Source organism: Heptranchias perlo, chromosome 4, assembly GCF_035084215.1.
Source record: "Heptranchias perlo isolate sHepPer1 chromosome 4, sHepPer1.hap1, whole genome shotgun sequence".
In the NCBI taxonomy this organism is placed as follows: domain Eukaryota; kingdom Metazoa; phylum Chordata; class Chondrichthyes; order Hexanchiformes; family Hexanchidae; genus Heptranchias; species Heptranchias perlo.
This window is the reverse complement of record NC_090328.1, coordinates 69,889,876-69,910,351: the sequence shown is the minus strand read 5'-3', so window position 1 is coordinate 69,910,351 and position 20,476 is coordinate 69,889,876. Positions and strand designations below refer to the sequence as shown.

The 20,476-nt window shown below is 45.6% G+C and overlaps 1 protein-coding gene across 2 annotated transcripts in view; it reads right to left on the bottom strand.

The window, feature by feature from the left end:
• The window catches only part of LOC137320515 (beta-1,3-galactosyl-O-glycosyl-glycoprotein beta-1,6-N-acetylglucosaminyltransferase-like), an 80,212-nt gene extending 59,945 nt beyond the window's left edge, over positions 1–20,267 (bottom strand). Inside the window, exon 1 of one of the 2 annotated variants that reach the window (XM_067982202.1) lies at positions 20,008–20,267. The gene's annotated coding sequence lies outside the window, so the exon portion shown is untranslated. Of the gene's footprint in view, positions 1–19,877; positions 19,968–20,007 lie in introns of those variants that run through there. The other variant, XM_067982203.1, reaches the window with a different exon arrangement.
• Between the last annotated feature and the right edge of the window lie 209 nt (positions 20,268–20,476).

The following is a 20,476-nucleotide window of genomic DNA, read 5'->3' as shown; positions in this document are numbered from 1 at the left end:
AGAACATGGAGTGTTTCCCACAACACGGGAAACAAGCTGAGGATGTTTGAAAATCAGACCCCTGCCTCAATGTGCACAAAATTAAGTACTTCAAGTAACTAAATAATTCTTAACTGTCATCCCGCCGGCTTTAATTGCTGGTGGGACTTCTGCATTCGTGAGGCGCGCGCGCACCCTGACGCGTCTGTGGGGAACCCAGAAGTCTGCGGGTTGGAGCTGGGTTCCGAATCTGCTCGGGATTTCCCCGATTTTTGGAGCCCCCAATGCACCCGCTATTTCATTCTAAAATCGGGGCTCAAATTTTATGTTTGCAGAGATTTCTTTAGAAAATTATAAACCAGTGCTGCCAAACCTGGGATGCCTCAAATGCTGTCTGCCCATGGCCTCTCCTCACTAACAGATACCAGGAACCCACTGGTGAGCCAAAGTCCACAATCCATCCCCTTCTGCCAAACCCCAGGGGCTCGATTTTAGGATCGTGTTTCCGGCGGGTTCCCAGCGGGGTGGCCCCGAAAATCCCGATATCCGGTCACGTGACCGGATCGTGACGAAATCCCGGCCACTTCCGGGTACCGCCCTGACGTGCGGGGCTGCGCGCGCAAGCCCCGCTGGTGGGAATCCCGCAGGCAATTAAAGCCAGCGGGGTTCCACTTGAGAGTACTTACCTTGCTCGTTGTGGTCAGTTAATGAGCTGAAGCAGCTGTCAAAAGAGGAAGTGTGGGATTTTCGGTTCAAGGCAGTGAGTTTCCCACACTGGGGGAAACAGTCCCTCCTCAACCAGGCGTGTTGCAGCCAGCAGCCTGTGGCAGGTGCCAAGGTGCGCTCCACGGGGGAGAGCCCTCACCCACGCAGGAGGCCACCGCGTCACATAGGGCAACCCCTGCCCTCCACCACCCCCCGCCAAGCCAGAGGACAGACCGACACGAAACCGCAGCCCCAGTCCGAGGAACCACCCACCTACCCTGCACAACCCCTCAGACCAACACCTGCCAGATGGGTGATGTGTGGACACCCTCGGAGGACGAAGAGCATGACCAGCCCCAGCAGCCTCGCAGTCCACGCCGTCCGCCGCAGAGACGTGGATCCCCCCAACACGGTGTTGTTGCACGCCCACCTGCACAGCAGGAGGGAGGGCTACCGCAGAGAGAGACGCATCGCAGAGGGCACTACACTCGCCACAGGGTCCACAGACCGAGGCGCAGCTCCCCGGACCTCTCCGAGCAGCAGTGCACAGGGAGGGGCAGATTCGCTTGACATGTAGTCGTGGAGATCTGCAGCCTCTTTCATGCCGAGCTGCTCCTGGCTGGCCCCAGCACCAACTGCTTACCTGTCGCTGTCAAAGTCACCACTGCCCTCCACACCTTCTCCTCCGCATCCTTCCAGGGTGCAGCCGGCTACACCGCCGATGTCTCTCAGTCGTCTGCGCGGAAGAGTCCTGCAAATACACCTGCACCTACTCTGCAGTAACACGATGGGTGGCATCAGTGGTGGGTCCTCATAGTGATACCCAGGAGCGGCCATTATTGGACACAACGGACAGGATTCGCGGAGACATGGCAGTGGTGGTGGCAATATAATGTGTGCTGTTTGTTGCTCTGAAATTCAATATAGGTAACACCCATGACAAACCCTCAGACACCCTTGTGCACCCCCTTCATGCTGACGACACGTTTGCCTTACGCTGCCTACTGCACATATGTGATGCATGCCCTGTGGCTGCAGCACAGGTGGTGGCAGGTTGAGTGAGGCTGGCCGTGAGGGAGATGCACGAGAGGGTGAGTATGGGATGGAGCAATGAGATTGTATGAGGATTGGGTTGCGTGTTGGTGGCAGGATGAGTACTGGCGAGGTGAGTAGGTGGAGGTAAGATGAGGATGGGGTTTGAGTGGGTATGAAGGGTGATGTGACAGAATAGTGTTGGCGGTGCCGAAGGAGATGTGGGGTGGGGGCAGTGTTGTGGCAGACGGAGTGTAGGGGAAAGACTTCATGTTCTCACTGCGGCTGACCTACTGCGGTCATTGCAGCGCCTCCTGCACTGTATGCAGGTGGGCCATATGTTGGTGGCGCAGGTGACCCCCTCTGCCACCTCGAGCCAGGCCTTCTTGGTGGCAGAGGCAGGCCGCTTCCTCCCGCCCGCCGGGGGGAAGATCTGTGTCCTCCCCCTCCTCCTCACCCCATCTGATAATACCTGGGGTGAGGCATCATTAAACTGGGAGCAGCCTTCCCCCTGGGCTGTTCCATGCTGCAATTTGTTCCATTGGTTGCAGCATCTGTCAGTGGAGGACTGCCCCTTTAACTAGAGAGCCTCCAGCTGACAGATCGTACTGCGCATGCGCAGCCCGACCGACGCGCAGGCCAGCACCGTGGACCCCGGAGGAGCAGGTAATTGATTCCTATTAGGGTGTTGCCTGCTACGATCGCGCGGGCAACCCACTAATTTCGCCGTCCGCGTTTTCGACGCTCCCGGAGGACCACCCGCTGGGAACCCGCAGGCCTGCTAAATTCGAGCCCCAGATTTCTCCTTCAGCACTGATATCAGGCCAAAGAAACCTCTTCATGTTACTAAAACCCTGCAGCCCAAATGCACTTCTGACAAACTCTAGGACCCCCATCCCAGTTCTGCCAAAGCCCACTACTATTTTCCAGTGCTATCAAAGCCCGGGGCCCTCCCCCAGAGCAGCGAAACACCACTACTTAGGGGCCCTAATGTTATCCCCTACATGACATAAACACCTTTCATTGTTTAAAAACGACATCAGCCAATACACTGTATATATTAATAATGGCATAACTGTGTCTGCTAGATATAGGAACATAGGAACAGGAGTAGGCCATTCAGCCCCTCGTGCCTGCTCTGCCATTTGATAAGATCATGGCTGATCTGTGATCTAACTCCATATACCTGCCTTTGGCCCATATCCCTTAATACCTTTGGTTGCCAAAAAGCTATCTATCTCAGATTTAAATTTAGCAATTGAGCTAGTATCAATTGCCATTTGCGGAAGAGAGTTCCAAACTTCTACCACCCTTTGTGTGCAGAAATGTTTTCTAATCTCGCTCCTGAAAGGTCTGGCTCTAATTTTTAGACTGTACCCCCTACGCCTAAAATCACCAACCAGCGGAAATAGTTTCTCTCTATCCACCCTATCCGTTCCCCTTAATATCTTATAAACTTCGATCAGATCACCCCTTAACCTTCGAAACTCCAGAGAATACAACCCAAATTTGTGTAATCTCTCCTCGTAACTTAACCCTCGAAGTCCGGGTATCATTTTAGTAAACCTACACTGCACTCCCTCCAAGGCCAATATGTCCTTCCGAAGGTGCGGTGCCCAGAACTGCTCACAGTACTCCAGGTGCGGTCTAACCAGGGTTTTGTATAGCTGCAGCATAACTTCTGCCCCCTTGTACTCTAGTCCTCTAGATATAAAGGCCAGCATTCCATTAGCCTTATTGATTACTTTCTACACCTGTTCATGACACTTCAATGATCTGTGTACCTGAACCCCGAAGTCCCTTTGGACATCCACTGTTTTTAACTTTTTACCATTTAGAAAGTACCCTGTTCTATCCTTTTTTGATCCAAAGTGGATGACCTCACATTTGTCTACATTGAATTCCATGGGCTCGATTTTGCCGTCGGGTTTCCTGTGGGTTTCCAGCGGGGGGGCCCCGAAAATCCCGATATCCAGTCACATGACCGGATCGCGCCACGATCCCGACCACTTCCGCGTTCCCCGATGACGTGCGGGGGTGCGTTCGTGGCCCCCGCTGTTGGGAATCCCGCAGGCAATTAAAGCCAGCGGGATGCCACTTGAGGTTATTTATTTTGCCTGTTCAGGTCATTAAATGACCTGATTAAGGGACTGTGTGTGATTTTGGAGAAAGATGGGACTGTTTCACACACTGGGGGAAACAGTCCGAGTTGAACTGGACGTGTTGCAGCCGTCAACCTGTGGCAGCTGCAAAGGTCCATTTGACAGGTGGGGGGGGGGGGGGGGGGGGAGACCCTCACCCATTGCAGGAGGCCACTCTGTCACTCTGTAAAAGTCACCAACCTGCACACTCACCCCGGGGTCCGGAGACACGTGCCTACCTTGCGGACCCCCTCAGATGTACATATTGCGGATGGGGGCCTCCGTAGCTGCAGTCATGACCCCCTCGGAGGGCGAACAGCATCACCAGCCTCGCCATCCACCTCTGACACGTGGAGCTCCACAACAGAGTGCTGTGACACATCCACCTGTACAGCAGGAGGGAGGGCTACCACAGAGAGAGATGCATCGCAGAGGGCACTACACTCGCCACAGGGTCCACAGACGAAGGCTCAGCTCCCCGGACCTCTCCGAGCAGCAGTGCACACGGAGGCGCAGATTCACTCGACATGTGGTTGTGGAGATCTGCAGCCTCTTTCATGCCGAGCTGCTCCTGGCTGGCCCCAGCACCATCTGCTTACCTGTCGCTGCCAAAGTCACCACTGCCCTCCACGACTTCTCCTCCGCATCCTTCCAGGGTGCAGCCGGGTACACCGCCGATGTCTCTCAGTCGTCTGCGCGGAAGAGCCCTGCAAATACACCTGCACCTACTCTGCAGTAACACAATGGGTGGCATCAGTGGTGGGTCCTCATAGTGATACCCAGGAGCGGGCATTATTGGACACAACAGACAGGATTCGCGGAGACATGGCAGTGGTGGTGGCAATATAATGTGTGATGTTTGTTGCTCTGAAATTCAATATAGGTAACACCCATGGCAAACCCTCAGACACCCTTGTGCATCCCCTTCATGCTCACGACACGTTTGCCTTACGCTGCCTACTGCACATATGTGATGCATGCCCTGTGGCTGCAGCACAGGTGGTGACAGGTTGAGTGAGGCTGGCCGTGAGGGAGATGCACGAGATGGTGAGTATGGGATAGAGCCATGAGATTATTTGAGGATTGGGTTGCGTGTTAGTGGCGGGGTGAGTACTGGCGAGGTGAGTAGGTGCAGGTAAGATGAGGATGGGGTTTGAGTGGGTATGAGGGGTGATGTGACAGAGTAGTGTTGGCGGTGCCGAAGGAGATGTGGGGTGGGGGCAGAGTTGTGGCAGACGGAGTGTAGGGGAAAGACTACGTGTTCTCACTGTGGCTGACCTACTGCGGTCATTGGAGCGCCTCCTGCACTGTATGCAGGTGGGCGATATGTTGGTGGCGCAGGTGACCCCTTCTGCCACCTCGAGCCAGGCCTTCTTGGCGGCAGAGGCAGGCCGCTTCCTCCCGCCCGCCGGGTGGAAGATCTCTGTCTTCCCCCTCCTCCTCACCCCATCTGATGATATCTGGAGTGAGGCATCATTAAACTGGGAGCAGCCTTCCCCCTGGGCTGCTCCATGCCGTAATTTGTTCCATTGGTTGCAGCATCTGTCAGTGGAGGACTGCCCCTTTAACTAGAGAGCCTCCAGCTGACAGATCGTACTGCGCATGCGCAGCCCGCCCGACGCGCAGACCAGCAGCACGCACCCCGGAGGAGCAGGTAAGTGATTCCAATTAGTGGATTGCCTGCTACGATCGCGCAGGCAACCCACTAATTTCACCGGGCGCGGAGGCCACGCACCCGAAACCCAACCCGCCGGAAACCCGCAGGCCTGCTAAAATCAGGCCCCATTTGCCAGTTTTGCCCATTCACCTAATCTATCAATATCGGTTTGTAATTTTATGTTTTCATCTACAATGCTTACAATGCCACCAATCTTTGTGTCATCCGCAAACCTAGATATGAGACTTTCTATGCCTTCATCTAAGTCGTTAATAAATATTGTGAATAATTGAGGCCCCAAGACAGATCCCTGCGGGACTCCACTAGTCACATCCTGCCAATGTGAGTACCTTCCCATTATCCCTACTCTCTGTCGCCTTTCGCTCAGCCAACTTCCTAACCAAGTCTGTACTTTTCCCTCGATTCCATGGGCTTCTATCTTAGCTAAATAGATATCAGACTACAGGTGTGTTGCATATGGAAAGCAATCTTAAAATGCTAAGTGTTCTGACCTGCAGCATGAAGCACATTGCAAATTCCAAGATGCTTGACCATAATTTAAAGGTGCCAGCCTGGGCTCAGTGGTAGTGCTCTCGCCTTGGAGTCAGGTCGTGGGTTCTAAGCCCACTCCAGAGACTTAGGGTAGTCACTGTTGTATTGTGGGAAATGTGGTGCACAGCAAGCTCCCATAAACATCAATGAAATAAATGATTAGATCATCCACTTTAGGTGTTGGTTGAGAGATAAATGATGGCCAAGACATCGGGGAGAACTCCCCTGCTCTTCTTTGAGTAGTGCTGTGGGATCTTTTGCGTCTACCTGAGAGCGTAGACGGGGCCTCTGTCTAACTTCTCATCCGAAAGATGGCACCTCCAACAGTGCAACAATCCCTCAATACTGCACTGGAGTGTCAGCCCAGAATATGTGCTCAAGTCTCTGGAGTGGGGTTTGAACCCACAACCTTCTGACTCAAGCGAGAGTGCTAATAACCTGATTCTAAAAGGTGGGTAGTCTTCGCATTTAAGTGTCTGCATAGTTAAGCTGTTAGCAGAACAAAGAAAAATAGGCTGTGGGAAAATTCTTTAAACTTGGGTTTTAATAAAACCTAATTACAGAGTAAAATGGTGATAAAACTAGATGGCAATGAAACCTTGATGAGCAATGTGAGTTTGTGTAATTGGGAAGAGTCCCTCAGTGTGACAAGCATTCCTCATGGACCTGGTTAGTCAGTATAAATGAAGAATCTATTGCTATCTTATCTCAGCAGCCCAAAGTGTTACCCTGCAGATAGAGTTGGAACCTTGGAGAAAGTTATTGTATCAAATAAATGTCTACAACTCCATTAAGATGTGCAGGAGTTAAAAAGATGGCAGATATTAACTCAGATAAGGTACTATTTTGAGGCAATTTTTTAGCTTGTGAACCACAACAACAACAACTTGCATTTATACAGCACCTTTAACTTTGGAAAATATCCCAAGGCGCTTCACAGGAGTGTTATCAAACAAAATTAGACAGATTAAAACCGGAGTGCTATTTGTAAAGCCGATAGGAATAAATGTTTTATTTATGCAAGCCATAATAGAAAACTCAGAAGTTATAGTCCTGGATGTCTGATTTAAATTTATAAAGTTCTTGTAAGCAGTGACTGTTGTATGAATTGATTATGATTGGTAAGAAACCAAATGTGAAAAACGAGATAATAACTTCCGTAAAATAATATGAATTTCATGCTGTTGGGAGTGCAGTATGACAAGCAGTACAGTATGTTGGAGTATTTTACGTGCTGTCAAAACAACTAAGGACTCACTTTGCCAAAAGAATTTCTAAAAGTCTTTACCGACTAGAGGGATTATATTGGATAACCCCTGAAACCGGGTGCTGGGATCATGGTGCACAATTAAACTGCGCCCGTTGGGTACGATGCAGGCAGCATGTAAAATGGTGCTGCCTGATGATTTCAATGATGGCTGCGTGCAGCTGGCGCTACCTGCGGTGTTGATTGGTTGCATGCATTAGCAGGGGGCCCCCCTACTTAGCGCTACTTAAAGGGGAGGTGCACTGTGGCTGCAGGAAGTGGTATGAGAAGTGATTCCTGGGCTGTGATGCTTGGGAGAATGGCTGCACCTGTGAGAGAGCATGCTGCCAGGTTGTCTGATGATGCACTAGAGGCCTTGGTGGAAGAGGTGGACATAAGGAGGGACATCATTTGTCCGTAGGGGTGGCAGGAGGCCCTCCAGATACATGCTCTAGAGGCAGTGGGAGGAAGTAGCAGACGAGGTCAATGCCAGGAGCATAGCACCAAGAACATGGATGCAGTGCAGGAAGAAGTTCAATTATTTGTTACAAGTCGTCAAGGTGGAGGACTGCCCCTTTAAATAGAGCTCCTCCAGCTGACAGCCTATGATGTGGGTGCGCAGTCCGCCTGCTGCACAGCTTTCAGACGGCAAACCCGGAAGCCACGTTAAGTGGCACAAATTGAATCGTGATCGCGTGGAATGGTGGCACAGGTACGGGAAGGAATCTCGGAGATACTGTCACAGGGACGTGAGGGCATCTCTGACATACTGTCACGGGTAAGTGCGGGAATGTCTGCGATGGAGAGAAGGCTAGCCCCCATTGAGCTTCAAGCACGGCTCACAAATGAGTCCGTTCAGGCCCTGACAACGGCCGTTCGGACTCACAGTGAACAACATTCTGCTGCCTTAAACAAGCAGACAGATACACTAGCACTGGCCTCCAGACTGTTGCCAACAGAGTAGTAGGAGTGGTGTGGGCCTGGCCCAGGGGAGGGATGATGGAGAAAGGGGTCATGGAAGTGGGGATGCCACTCAAAGGTCCAGGAATCTGAGCCTCGGTCTGTAGACCCTGTGGCGAGGGTAGTGCCACCTGCCCAATTTCTCTACTACCTCCATTGGCAGCATCCTCTTCTTTAGTGAAGACAGATGCAAAGTATTCATTTAGTACCTCTCTGCCTCCACAAAATGATCTCCTTTTTGGTCCTAATTGGTCTCAACCTTCCACTATTTATATGTTTATAAAAGACTTTAGGGTTCCCTTTTGTTACCCGCTAATCTATTCTCATACACTCTCTTTGCCCCTCATTTTCTTTTTCAGTTCTCCTGCATGCTTTTTGTATTCAGTTTTGTTCTCTATTGAATTATGAACCTGACATTTATCATAAGCCTCCTTTTTCTGCTCATTTTAATCTCTGTATCTTTAGTCATCCAGGGAGCTCTAGCTTTGGATGCCCTTCCCTTTCCCCCTCAGAGGAACGTGCCTATTCTGTTCCCGAACTATCTCCTCTTTGAAGGCCTCCCATTGCTCATTTGCTGTTTTACCTGCCAATCTTTGATTCCAATCCACCTGGGCTAGATCCCTTTTCAACTCACTGAAATTAGCCCTCCACCAGTTGAGTATTTTCATATTTAATTTTTCCCTGTCCTTTCCATAACTGCTCTAAACCTAATGATATTGTAGATTACCAAATTTACCCAGATCTTAAGCAAATTTTGTAACAAATATTATTTCTGTAAGGCCTGTATCTTTCAGTATCAGTAAGGTATCATAATACCTTGTATCAATCATATTATATATCGCATCCATAAATTTACTATATTGGCGATGGACTAGTGATTGCAGCACCAAATTCAACACCCGAGACCATGTTCCAACTCATACGCAAGGCCAAGGGTGATCCATCTCTTAGTATTTATTTAATACTTCATCAATTTCATCTTCTTCAGTTTCAAGGTCACTTTTATCTCTTAGAATTCAAATATCTTTTCCAACCACTGTTTTACTGTTATCAAACTAGAATAAAATTAATATTGTGCTTAACATCCTTTACTATATTCATCTTTGGCCTTTTTATATCTAATATCCCTTTCAAAGTGTTTAGTAAATGTATTCCTCACAGTTCTCCTATTTTTCTAGTCTTTGGTGTTTTTTTTCCTACTTTCATCTATTTTTGTGGCCTTCCATTTAATTTACATTTATTTTTCTTGGGTATATACTTATCTTATTCAAGTTATTATAGTTTAAGTGTGTTCCACTTCATCTTGACATATCTTTTAGCAATACTTTCTAAAAGAAAGAAATCATTTGCATTTATTTAGCACCTTTCACAACCTCAGGACATGCCAAAGCACTTCACAGCCAATGAAGACTTCTGAAGTATAGTCACTGCTGTGATATAACAGCCAATTTGTGCATAGCAAGGGTCCTCAAACAGCAATGAGATTAATGAACATATAATGTGCTTTGGTTAATTTCTTTTTATTTCATCTCTTATTCCAGGAGTTTGCATTTTCATAATCATAGGTTCTGAAATTACATGTTAGCAAAATAATGGACAAATATTTTAAAAGGCCAATTCCACACTTATAGTGGAGAACAGCAGATACAGGCAACATGATGAAAATTCATGGGTGCACACAGCCTATTATTTTCCATGGATTAAATTTAATGGATAAAAACCAGGGGCTGCACATTCCACTCGAAATGCAGAATGAGCCCTAACATGTTTACCTGAAATTGCTCTCAGCTAATTTACTAGAGGTATTAACCTATAATTTTTAAATAGGTTCAGGACGGATCTAATTATCCCTGGCCTCTAACCCCACTTCACTTGAAGGCCAAACATTGTCTTGACTTCCCATGTGCAATAAAATCTCCACTAAAAACTCATTTGACTTTCTGTTGTCATATTTCGTCATACTTTGTGCCAACTTTTTCCCTGTTCTAAATTCCGATATCCACATTCATAAATGGGTAAGCTCATGATTGCACAATCTGGCAATTTGGAAGCACACAAATCGCTCAAAACGCATTTTGAATTTTTTTTCACATCAATAATTCTTCCTTTTTCTCTGTCTGGTTAAACTTGTATAGAATCTTGGTTAGACCACACTTTGAGTACTGTGCACAGTTCTGGTCTCCATATTATAAAAAGGATATATAGGCATATAAATAGTAAACAGGTAGTAAGAGAGCTAGGGCCAATTAGGGACCAAAAAGACCTACTTATGGAGGCAGAGGGCATGGCCAAGGTACTAAATGAGTACTTTGCATCGGTCTTTACCAAGGAAGAAGATGCTGCCAAAGTCACAGTAAAAGAGGAAAAAGTTGAGATACTGGATGGGCGAAAAATTGATAAAGAGGAGGTACTAGAAAGGCTGGCTGTACTTTAAAGTAGATAAGTCACCCGGTCCGGATGGGATGCATCCCAGGTTGCTGAGGGAAGGGTGGAAACTGCAGAGGTACTGGCCATAATCTTCCAAACATCCTTAGATACGGGGGTGGTGCCAGAGGACTGGTGAATTGCAAATGTTACACCCTTGTTCAAAAAAGGGTGTAAGAATAAACCCAGCAACTGTAGGCCAGTCAGTTTAACCTCGGTGGTGGGGAAACTTTTAGAAACGATAATCCAGGACAAAATTAACAGTCACATGGACAAGTGTGGATTAATTAAGGAAAGCCAGGACGGATCTAATTACCCCCGGCCTCTAACCCCACTTCACTTGAAGGCCAAACATTGTCTTGACTTCCCATGTGCAATGCCACCGGAGATTGACTAGTTTGAATAATTTTTTTTAAACCCATAGAAGTCAGCAGTACTGGCAGTTCAGAAGGACAGAGCCAGTTTGACCTCAATCTTCCAGTCTACTCCTGATAATTTGAGATTGTTTTTGCACCGAGATGCATTATCCAATAATTTGAATCAAGCAATACAACTAACAGTGAGAATTTGATGCTCAAAAAAATTGAATCAGATAATTTGAGTTAAGCAACTTACATTTAAAAGAAACAGAATGTATTTATTGAGTTAATGTGCCTGTAATCAGAACTATAGGAGCAGTTTGATTTGTTTGTCCCAAACTCTAGCAAAACCTTACAAAAGTGAATTTTCAAACAATGAGCATCGCCACTGGGAGATCTACTAGTAATGTTTTAAACATATGCACACACTTCCCATCATCTTTTCAAATTTTTCATCATCTAAATCACCCGGCCTGATTTTAGCTGAGCAAAACAATGTGATAAACATGTTCGACCACTATAAATCCAGTCAGATATCAAATTTGTTGTTAAGTGGTCAAATAACAATGTTGTTTACCACTTAAAGCATTTAGCAACAGTCCACTGAGATTAAGTAAGTCATGCAATTTAAAAGGAAAGGCATTAACCTACAACATCAATGCATTGCATGAATGAATTGTTTGACAGAAAAAAAAAATAGAATAGAAAGAAAGACTTGCATTTATATAGCACCCTTCATGACTTCAGGGCATCCCAAAGTGCTTTACAGCCAATGAAATACCTTTTGTGAAGTGTAGTCACTGTTGTAATGTAGGCATGAAAGGGGCACACACATGATTTAAATTGGATTCTGAAACTATATAAACTCCTTCACAATAAGGAATCAGCTCTGGAAATCTTTCAGGGAACGGACCTGGGGAAATAGGAGGCCTGGGGAAATAGGAGGCCTGGGCCCTGCTCAGATTTTGTACTAAACGTCTCCTTCTCTAGTCTATTCACTCACTTTCTGGCACCAAATCATACATAGGAGCATAATTCCATGTCACTCATTCTACTGAAAGTCACATCGGAAGGCCTCTACAAACACAGGTTCTTCTCTTTCTCTAGCTGTGCCACATGAAGTTGAAGCAGAGTTATGAATCAGCAACATCGAACAGGATAGCGGCTCATAATATGCAGTAGCACTCAGTCTAACCCTCCCAAACATCAGTTCAGAGATATCCGCCCTAGGAGATTTTGAGAAGTTGAGTGTACACTGGGTGATAGAGGACAAGTGAACAGCATCAGGATGGTGGTGGCAGAGGAGAGGCAGGAACCTGCTGTCTGGAGGGCCAGCTCATATCTATCCTCAGCTGATGAGACCAGGAACCTAGCCCTCAAATGACCTTTTAAAAGGATTCTTTCAGAGCAAAGGTTGCAGCAGCCATTATAGATGATGCCAAACATCCTTCAACAGAGGAGTCCACTACCCAAATCTACAATGTGCTGATTCACAGAATCAGTATAGGCTAGGAAATCGTGTTGATATAAATGATGTCTATTCCACACATCATCATATTGTAATGAAGCTCCCTTTATTCCTGGTGGGATTTTCCTGCACCTGAAATGTTTAAAATAGACAAAGATCAAGCACAGCTTATTCAACCAAATTTCGACGCAATTATGCCTCAAATCCACTCCTTTATGGAGCCCCAAATCTAAAATCATTGCTTTTGTGTCAATATGAGGCAGGTTCAGCTTCATGTCAAAGCAAAATGTGCAGTATAAGTTGGCACCAAAGTCAGCAGCTTCAAATTCTGGCAATTGGTGTAAAACCATCCCCAGGAGATATATACCCATGTGCATCATTATATACACTGTCAGTTACCTGATGTTCAGTCTCTGCCTGAACAACTTCCCCTCCCCCAGTTAAAGTGTGGTGCCGAGATTTGAACACAATACTCCAGCTGAGGCCTAAACAGTGTTTTATAAAAGGTTTAGCATAACATCCTTGCTTTTGTTCTGATGAAAGGTCATTAACTCTGTTTCTTTCTGCACAGATGCTGCTTAACCTGCTGAGTATTTCCAGCATTTTCTGTTTTTATTTCAGATTACCAGCATCCGCAGTATTTTGCTTTTGATTCCTTCCTTTTGTACTCTATGCCTCTATTAATATAGCCGAGGATCCCATTGGTGCTTTTTTTTTTAAAAAAGCCTTCTCAACTTGTACTGCCACCTTCAAAGAATTGTGTATGTGCACCCCCAGGTTTCTCTGCTCCTGCACCCCCTTTAAAAATTGTACAATTTCGTTTATATTGCCTCTCCTCATTCTTCCTACCAAAATGCATCACTTCACAGCGTTAAATTTCATCTGCCATGTGTCTGCCCATTTCACCACTCTATCTATGCCCTCCTGAAGTCTGTTACTATCCTGCACATTGTTTACTACATTTCCGAGTTTTGTATCATCTGCAAACTTTGAAATTATATCCAAGTCCAGGTCATTAATATATATCAAAAAAGAGCAGTGGTTCTAAAACTGACCACTGTATACTTTCCTCCAGTCTGAAAAACAACTGTTCACCACTACTCTCTGCTTTCTGTCCCCTAGCCAATTTTGTATCCACGCTGCTACTGTCCCTTTAATCCCATGGGCTTTAATTTTGCTAACAATTCTATTATGTGGTACTTTATCAAATGCCTTTTGAAAGTCCATATACACATCAACCGCACAACCTCATCAAAGAACTCAATCAAGTTATTCAACACAATTTTCCTTTAACAAATCCATGCTGACTTTCATTTATTAGCCCATACCTTTGAAAGTGCCAATTAATTTTGTCCCAGATTACTGCCTCTAAAAGTTTCCCCACCATCAACATTAGGCTGACTGGCATGTAATTGTTGGGTTTATCACCCTCCCTCTTTTTGAACGGGGTGTAACATTTGCAATCCTCCGGCACCATCCCCATATCTAAGGATGATTGGAAGATTGTGACCAGAACCTCCGCAATTTCCACCCTTGTTTCTCTTAGTAACCTAGGATGCATCCCATCTGGACCGGGTGACTTTTCGACTTTGAGTACTGCCAATCTTTTAGGTACCTCCTCTTCATCTATTTTTATCCCATCCAACATCACTACTACCTCCTCCTTTACTGCTACAATGGTAGCATCCTCTTCTCTAGTGAAAATGGATGCAAAGTGTTCATTTAGTACCTCAGCCTCCATGAGAAGATCATCTTTGTCCCTAATCGGTCCCACCTTTCCTTTGCCTACCTTTTTATTAATTATATGTTCAGAAAAGACATTTGGATTCCCTTTTATGTTAGCCGCTAATCTATTCTCATACTCTCTCTTTGCCCCTTCTCTTATTCCCTTTTTTAGATCTCCTCTGTACTTCCTGTATTCAGCCTGGTTCTCCACTGTATTATGAACCTTACATTTGTCATAAGCCTCCTTTTTCTGCTCATTTTAATCTCTGTATCTTTAGTCATCCAGGGAGCTCTAGCTTTGGATGCCCTTCCCTTTCCCCCTCATAAGTATGTGCATACTCTGTACCCGAACCAACTCCTCCTTGAAGACCTCCCATTGTTCAATTACTGTTTTGTCTACCAGTTTTTGATTCCAATCCACCCGGGCAAGATCCCTTTTCAACACACTAAAATTTGCCCTCCCCCATTTGACGGGCAGGAGTACTTTCCCCCAGCCCCCCGAGCAAACCTGACTTGATCAGCCGACCCCCTGCATGATATCCAGACCTCCCCAGCAATCAGCTGACCCCACTCTCATGATCTCTCCCCCTCACCCACCCCTCCTTCCTCTCCAGTTCCCAGCTGCAGCCTTGTTCAACAGGCTTTCCCACCCAAGAGCTGGCCAGCCTTTCAATCTAGCCGGCTGCTGGGCAGGAAATGGAGTGAAAAATAAAATGACAACGCCTTTCTGGTATTTCCAGATTTGCTGGCCGCTGACACGCGTCCCCGCCTCCCCGTAAATATCAGGGCCTTTGTTTCTGTAGCAGGGAAGAGACCTTTTGATCACATTTTTGGGGCTTCTTCTTTGCTCAGAAGGTTTGATGGAGAATGACTTATTATTTCCAGATATTTAGGAATTCTCAAGAGGTATTAGAAGATGACAAATTATATGGCTCATTTTACAGATTGGCGATTTGGACCACTGCATAGACATGGTTTACTATTAATTCAATAAAGAAGCCCTATAACAAATATGCTTTTCAGATGATATTTTTCTTATTGCAATTGGTAATTAAGTTATCTGTTAAAAGTATCCAAGATCATTTTTTGTGGAATTTGAGAAATAGAAAAGATGAGGCCATACAATGAAAGAGGATCTCTCTGGAGGGGCGGGATTGCATTTTTTCTTTTCTTTTTGTTGTGTAATGGGAATGATCGGACGATGATAATTGTGTAATGATGATTATTTTCTCTTTGATAGAGAATGGTTCAATTTTTCTTGATAATTGGTTTTATGATTTTTTTCCCCCCCTGGGAAATTATTGATGTTATGGTTTTAAGGTGACCAAGTAAGTAAAATTCAATTTTTATTACGTTTACCATGTTTTACAATGTTTTGTACACACACACCTGTATACAGCAGCATATCACTCATATTTGATATTTACCTTGAACAATTGATGACAAGCATAGATAGCATCAAGGAAGCATCAGAAAGGCACTGAAATTGCAAATGCGATTCAGATTGAGTTGAACGCACAAACTGTAAGTGCAGTGAGTCTGATTGTAAGCATGATTTTCTGCATGCTGAACAACATTCCAATGAATCTTTAAGGTTGCAATTTTACTGCAAATAGCAACATCAGAGTTACATTGTGGGCTGTGAATTGTACTTTGCCCACAAGAACAGATTTCTCTGCACGTATGCGTACATATAGAATTCTGCTCCCGACAATTTATAATGTTAGCATGGCGCAGACAGGAATGTCCACTTTCTCAATATATTAAAAGACCCTGAATTAAATATATGAAGTGCCCCAAAGTACCCGGTTTCACATAGCTCGGGACTTGGACGGCATATGGTTTCAAGCCCAAATGACTTGTAATGACCTCCTAGCGGTGGTGCGTTCTGATTGAGAGTGAGACCCAACTAGGAAATTTTGCTGCCACTTTTGTGCAGATATGCGCCCACAACCACTTCACATGGATGAAAAAGTAGTAACCAGCTGGAACACCTATCAGAATGATATTGGGCCTTAAGGACTTAAATTGTGAGGACAGTTTGCATAAACTTGGCTTGTATTCCCTTGAGTACAGAAGATTGAGGGGTGATCTAATCAACATGTTTAAAATGTTAAAAGGATTCAATAGAGTAGATACTGAGAATCTATTTTCTCTGGTGGGGGAATCCAGAACAAGAGGTCATAATCTTAAAATAGAGCTAGTCCATTCAGGAGTGAAATCGGGAAACACTTCTTCACCCAAAGGGTAATAGAAATCTGGAACTTTCTCCCCCAAAAGGCTGTGGATGCTGGGTCAATTGAAGCTTTCAAGACTGAGATCCTTAAATTTTTTATTAGATAAGGGTACATAAGAACATAAGAAATAGGAGCAGGAATAGGCCATACGGCCCCTCGAACCTGTTCCGCCATTCAATTAGATCATGGCTGATCTTCTACCTCAACTCCATTTTCCCACCCTATCCCCATATCCCTTGATTCCCTTAGTGTCCAAATGTCCATCGATCTCAGCCTTGAACATACTCAATGACTGAGCAGGTACAGTCCTCTGGGGTAGAGAATTCCAAAGATTCACAATCCTCTGAATGAAGAAATGATTCCTCATCTCAGTCCTAAATGGCCGACCCCTTATCTTGAGACTATGACCCCTAGTTCTAGACTCTCCAGCCAGGGGAAACAGCCTCTCAGCATCTACCCAGTCAAGCCCTTTAAGAATTTTTACATTTCAAAGAGATCACCTCTCATTCATCTAAACTCCAGAGAATATAGGCCCATTCTACTCAATCCCCCCTCACAGGACAACCCTCTCATCCCAGGAATGAATCTAGTGAACCTTCGTTGCACTGCCTCTAAAGCAAGAATACCCTTCCTTAGATAAGGAGACCAAAACTGTACATAGTACTCCAGGTGTGGTCTCATCAGAGCCCTATATAATTGCAGCAAGTACTCCTTACTCTTCTACGCCAACCCCCTTGCAATAAAGGCTAACATACCATTTGCCTTCCTACTTGCTTGCTGTACATGCATGTCAACTTTCTGTCATTCATGTACAAGGACTACTAACATTTGACTACCAACATTTCTTAGTCTCTCACCTTTTAAAAAATATTTTGTTTTTCTATTCTTCCTACCAAAGTGGATAATTTCACATTTCCCCACATTATACTCCATCTGCCCCTTCTTGCCCTCTGACTTAATCTGTCCTATATCCATTTGCAGCCTCTTTGCATCCTCCTCACAGCTTACTTTCTCATCTAGCTTCATATCATCAGCAAATTTGGATACATTACACTCAGTCCTCTCAGCTAAGTCATTGATATAGATTGTAAACAGCCGAGGCCCAAGCACTCATCCTTGTGGTACCCCACTAGTTACAACCACAACCCTACTCTCTGTTTTCTGTCGGTTAACCAATCCTCAATCCACGCTAATATATTACCCCCAATCCCATGAGCCCTAATTTTATGTAACAACTTCTTGTGTGGCATCTTATCGAATGCCTTTTGAAAATCCAAAACATACTACATCCACTGGTTCCCCCTTATCTACCCTGCCAATTACGCCCTCAAAAAACTCTAATAGATTTGTCAAACACGATTTCCCTTTCCTAAAAGACTCCAGTCACTTCCAGCAAGTAAAAGGTGTCGCTATGGGAACCTGTATGGGTCCTAGCAATGCCTGTCTTTTTGTAGGATATGTGAAACATTCCTTGTTCCAGTCCTACTCCGTCTTCACCTCTTTTTCCGGTACATTAATGACTGTATCGATGCCGTTTCCTGTTCTCGCCCCGAACTGGAAAATTTCATCAACTTTGCTTCCAATTCCCACCCTTCCTTCGCCTTCACATGGTCCATCTCCGACTCTTCACTTCCCTTTCTCGACTTCTATGTTTCTATATCTTCATCTTCATTTCTGGGGATAGGCTGTCAATCAATATCTACTAGAAGCCCACCGACTCCCGCAGCTACCTTGATTACACTTCCTCCCGCCTCACTTCCTGTAAGGACTCTATTCCCTTCTCCTAGTTTCTCCTTCTCTGTCACATCTGTTCTGACGATACCACTTTCCCCCCTCCCCAGTGCTTCTGATATGTCATCCCTTTTCCTCAACTGAGGATTCCCCTCCATTGTAGTTGACAGGGCCCTCGACCATGTCTATCCCATTTCCTGCACTTCTGCCCTTACCCCTACCCCTCCCTCCCAGAACCACGATAGGGTCCCCCTTGTCCTCACCTTCCACCCCACCAGCCTCCATGTTCAACATTTCATCCTCCGCCATTTCCACCACCTCCAGCGCGATCCCACCACCAAACACATTTTCCCTCTCCTCTCAGCATTCCGAAGGGACTGCTCCCTCTGCGACACCTTGGTCCACTCTTCCATCACCCCCAACACCCGCTCTCCTCCCCACGGCACCTTCCTTCCGTGTGAGGAGATGTAACACCTGCCCTTTCACCTCCTCTCTTCCCACTGTCCAGGGCCCCAAACACTCCTTCCAGGTGAAACAGCGATTTACTTGTACTTCTTTCAATTTAGTATACTGTATTCGCTGCTCACAATGCGGTCTCCTCTACATTGGGGAGACCAAACACAGATTGGATGATCGCTTTGCTGAACACCTCCGCTCAGTCCGCAAGTGTGACCCTGACCTGCAGGGCGATTGCCATTTTAATTCTCCGTCCCACTCCCACTCTGACCTCGGCCTTTTACACTGTTCTGATGAAGCTCAACAGAAGCTGGAGGAACAGCTCCTCATCTTTCGATTAGGTACTTTATAACCTTCCGGACTGAACATTGATTTCAATAACTTCAGATCATAACCACTGCTCCCATTTTCTCAGACAGTAGGTGCTGGTAATGATTCTGCTGTTGCCATTTACAGCTCCTCTAGACTCATCTTTTGTTTCTTTACTTGTCCCATTACCACCCTCCTTGCCTTGCACCATCATCCCTTTTGTCATTTAATCACTCCAGTCCTCCACCCGATCAGAGACTTTCTCTTTTGTTCTTTCTTTCGCTGCCCTTGCTTAAAAACTGTTTAATCTTCAACTTCTCCCAGTTCTGACCAAGGGTCATCAACCTTAAACGTTAACTCCGTTTCTTTCTCCACAGATGCTGCCTGACTTGCTGAGCGTTTTCAGCATTTTTTGTTTTTATTTTAGATTTCCAGCAACAGCAGTACTTTGCTTTTGATTTAGTTCCTTCTTGAAACCCGTTAGGATTTCTTATTCCACGACCCTTGCCGGTCGGTAATCTGCTCCTGCTACTTAATAAGCCCTTTAGGTCAGCAGCGTTGGGGGAAATAGACTGGACATAAACTGAACTATTTTCTATTGACTATAAAAAACCAATGCTCACCGATTGTCAGAAAAGCGACCATTTAAACTCCAAATTATTAATGAAGGGCTGAACACATCGGTAGCTTCTGGAAACTGTACAATAAAACAGGAAGAAAAAGATATGCCTCTGTATTCTGTAAAGGATTTAACTGCGCTGCTTCGATGAGAAGATTAAACAAATAAATTAGACTGTGTGTTAAAACTTAATTCGTCAGAGGAGAATCGCAGCTGAAATTACTGTAACAACATTGGAAGTTTAAAAACCGGCTGAAAGAGGAAACTATTAACTTACAATCAAAAAAACGCCGGTGTTGTTTTGGGGCTCACCGTGTCCTGACGGTCAGAGGTTCATTGTGCTCCTTTTAGCTGCTGGTGAGAGCGCTCGGTGAAATAGACAATCAGCAAATGTGAAATGTACAAACCTGCTGGCGGAATGGAGAAAACTGACGGGTTGTTTCCTCTGCGGCCCTCTTCCTGTTCTTGTGCTTTGTTCCTTTTCAGTGGGCTGTCCCTGCAGTTGTCTCCTATATCCCAAGGTGGCTGCTAGTCGAACTGGAGCTGACTAACGGTGCTCAATATCACAGTTAGCGAGGACGTTTCTCCTTCTCGTTTTCTTGTTTGCAGCTGCGGTTTAGTGCTGCTGATGCTCTACGGAACACGTGTGGAGAGCAGCTAGGCGCCCCCTAACTCGCTCAAACTCCTCACAGCAACGTCTGTAAATGTAGTTATAGTGGTGAAAAAAAGAGATGATGCGATATCACAGTCTTAGTATGGAACCTAGTCCTTAAAGAGGAAGGCAGGTCGCGTTGATAAGGATGAGTCAGCAGAGTCCACAATGATAATATACAATAAATATACAATGACACTTTGATTTCACATTTTACCCAACAG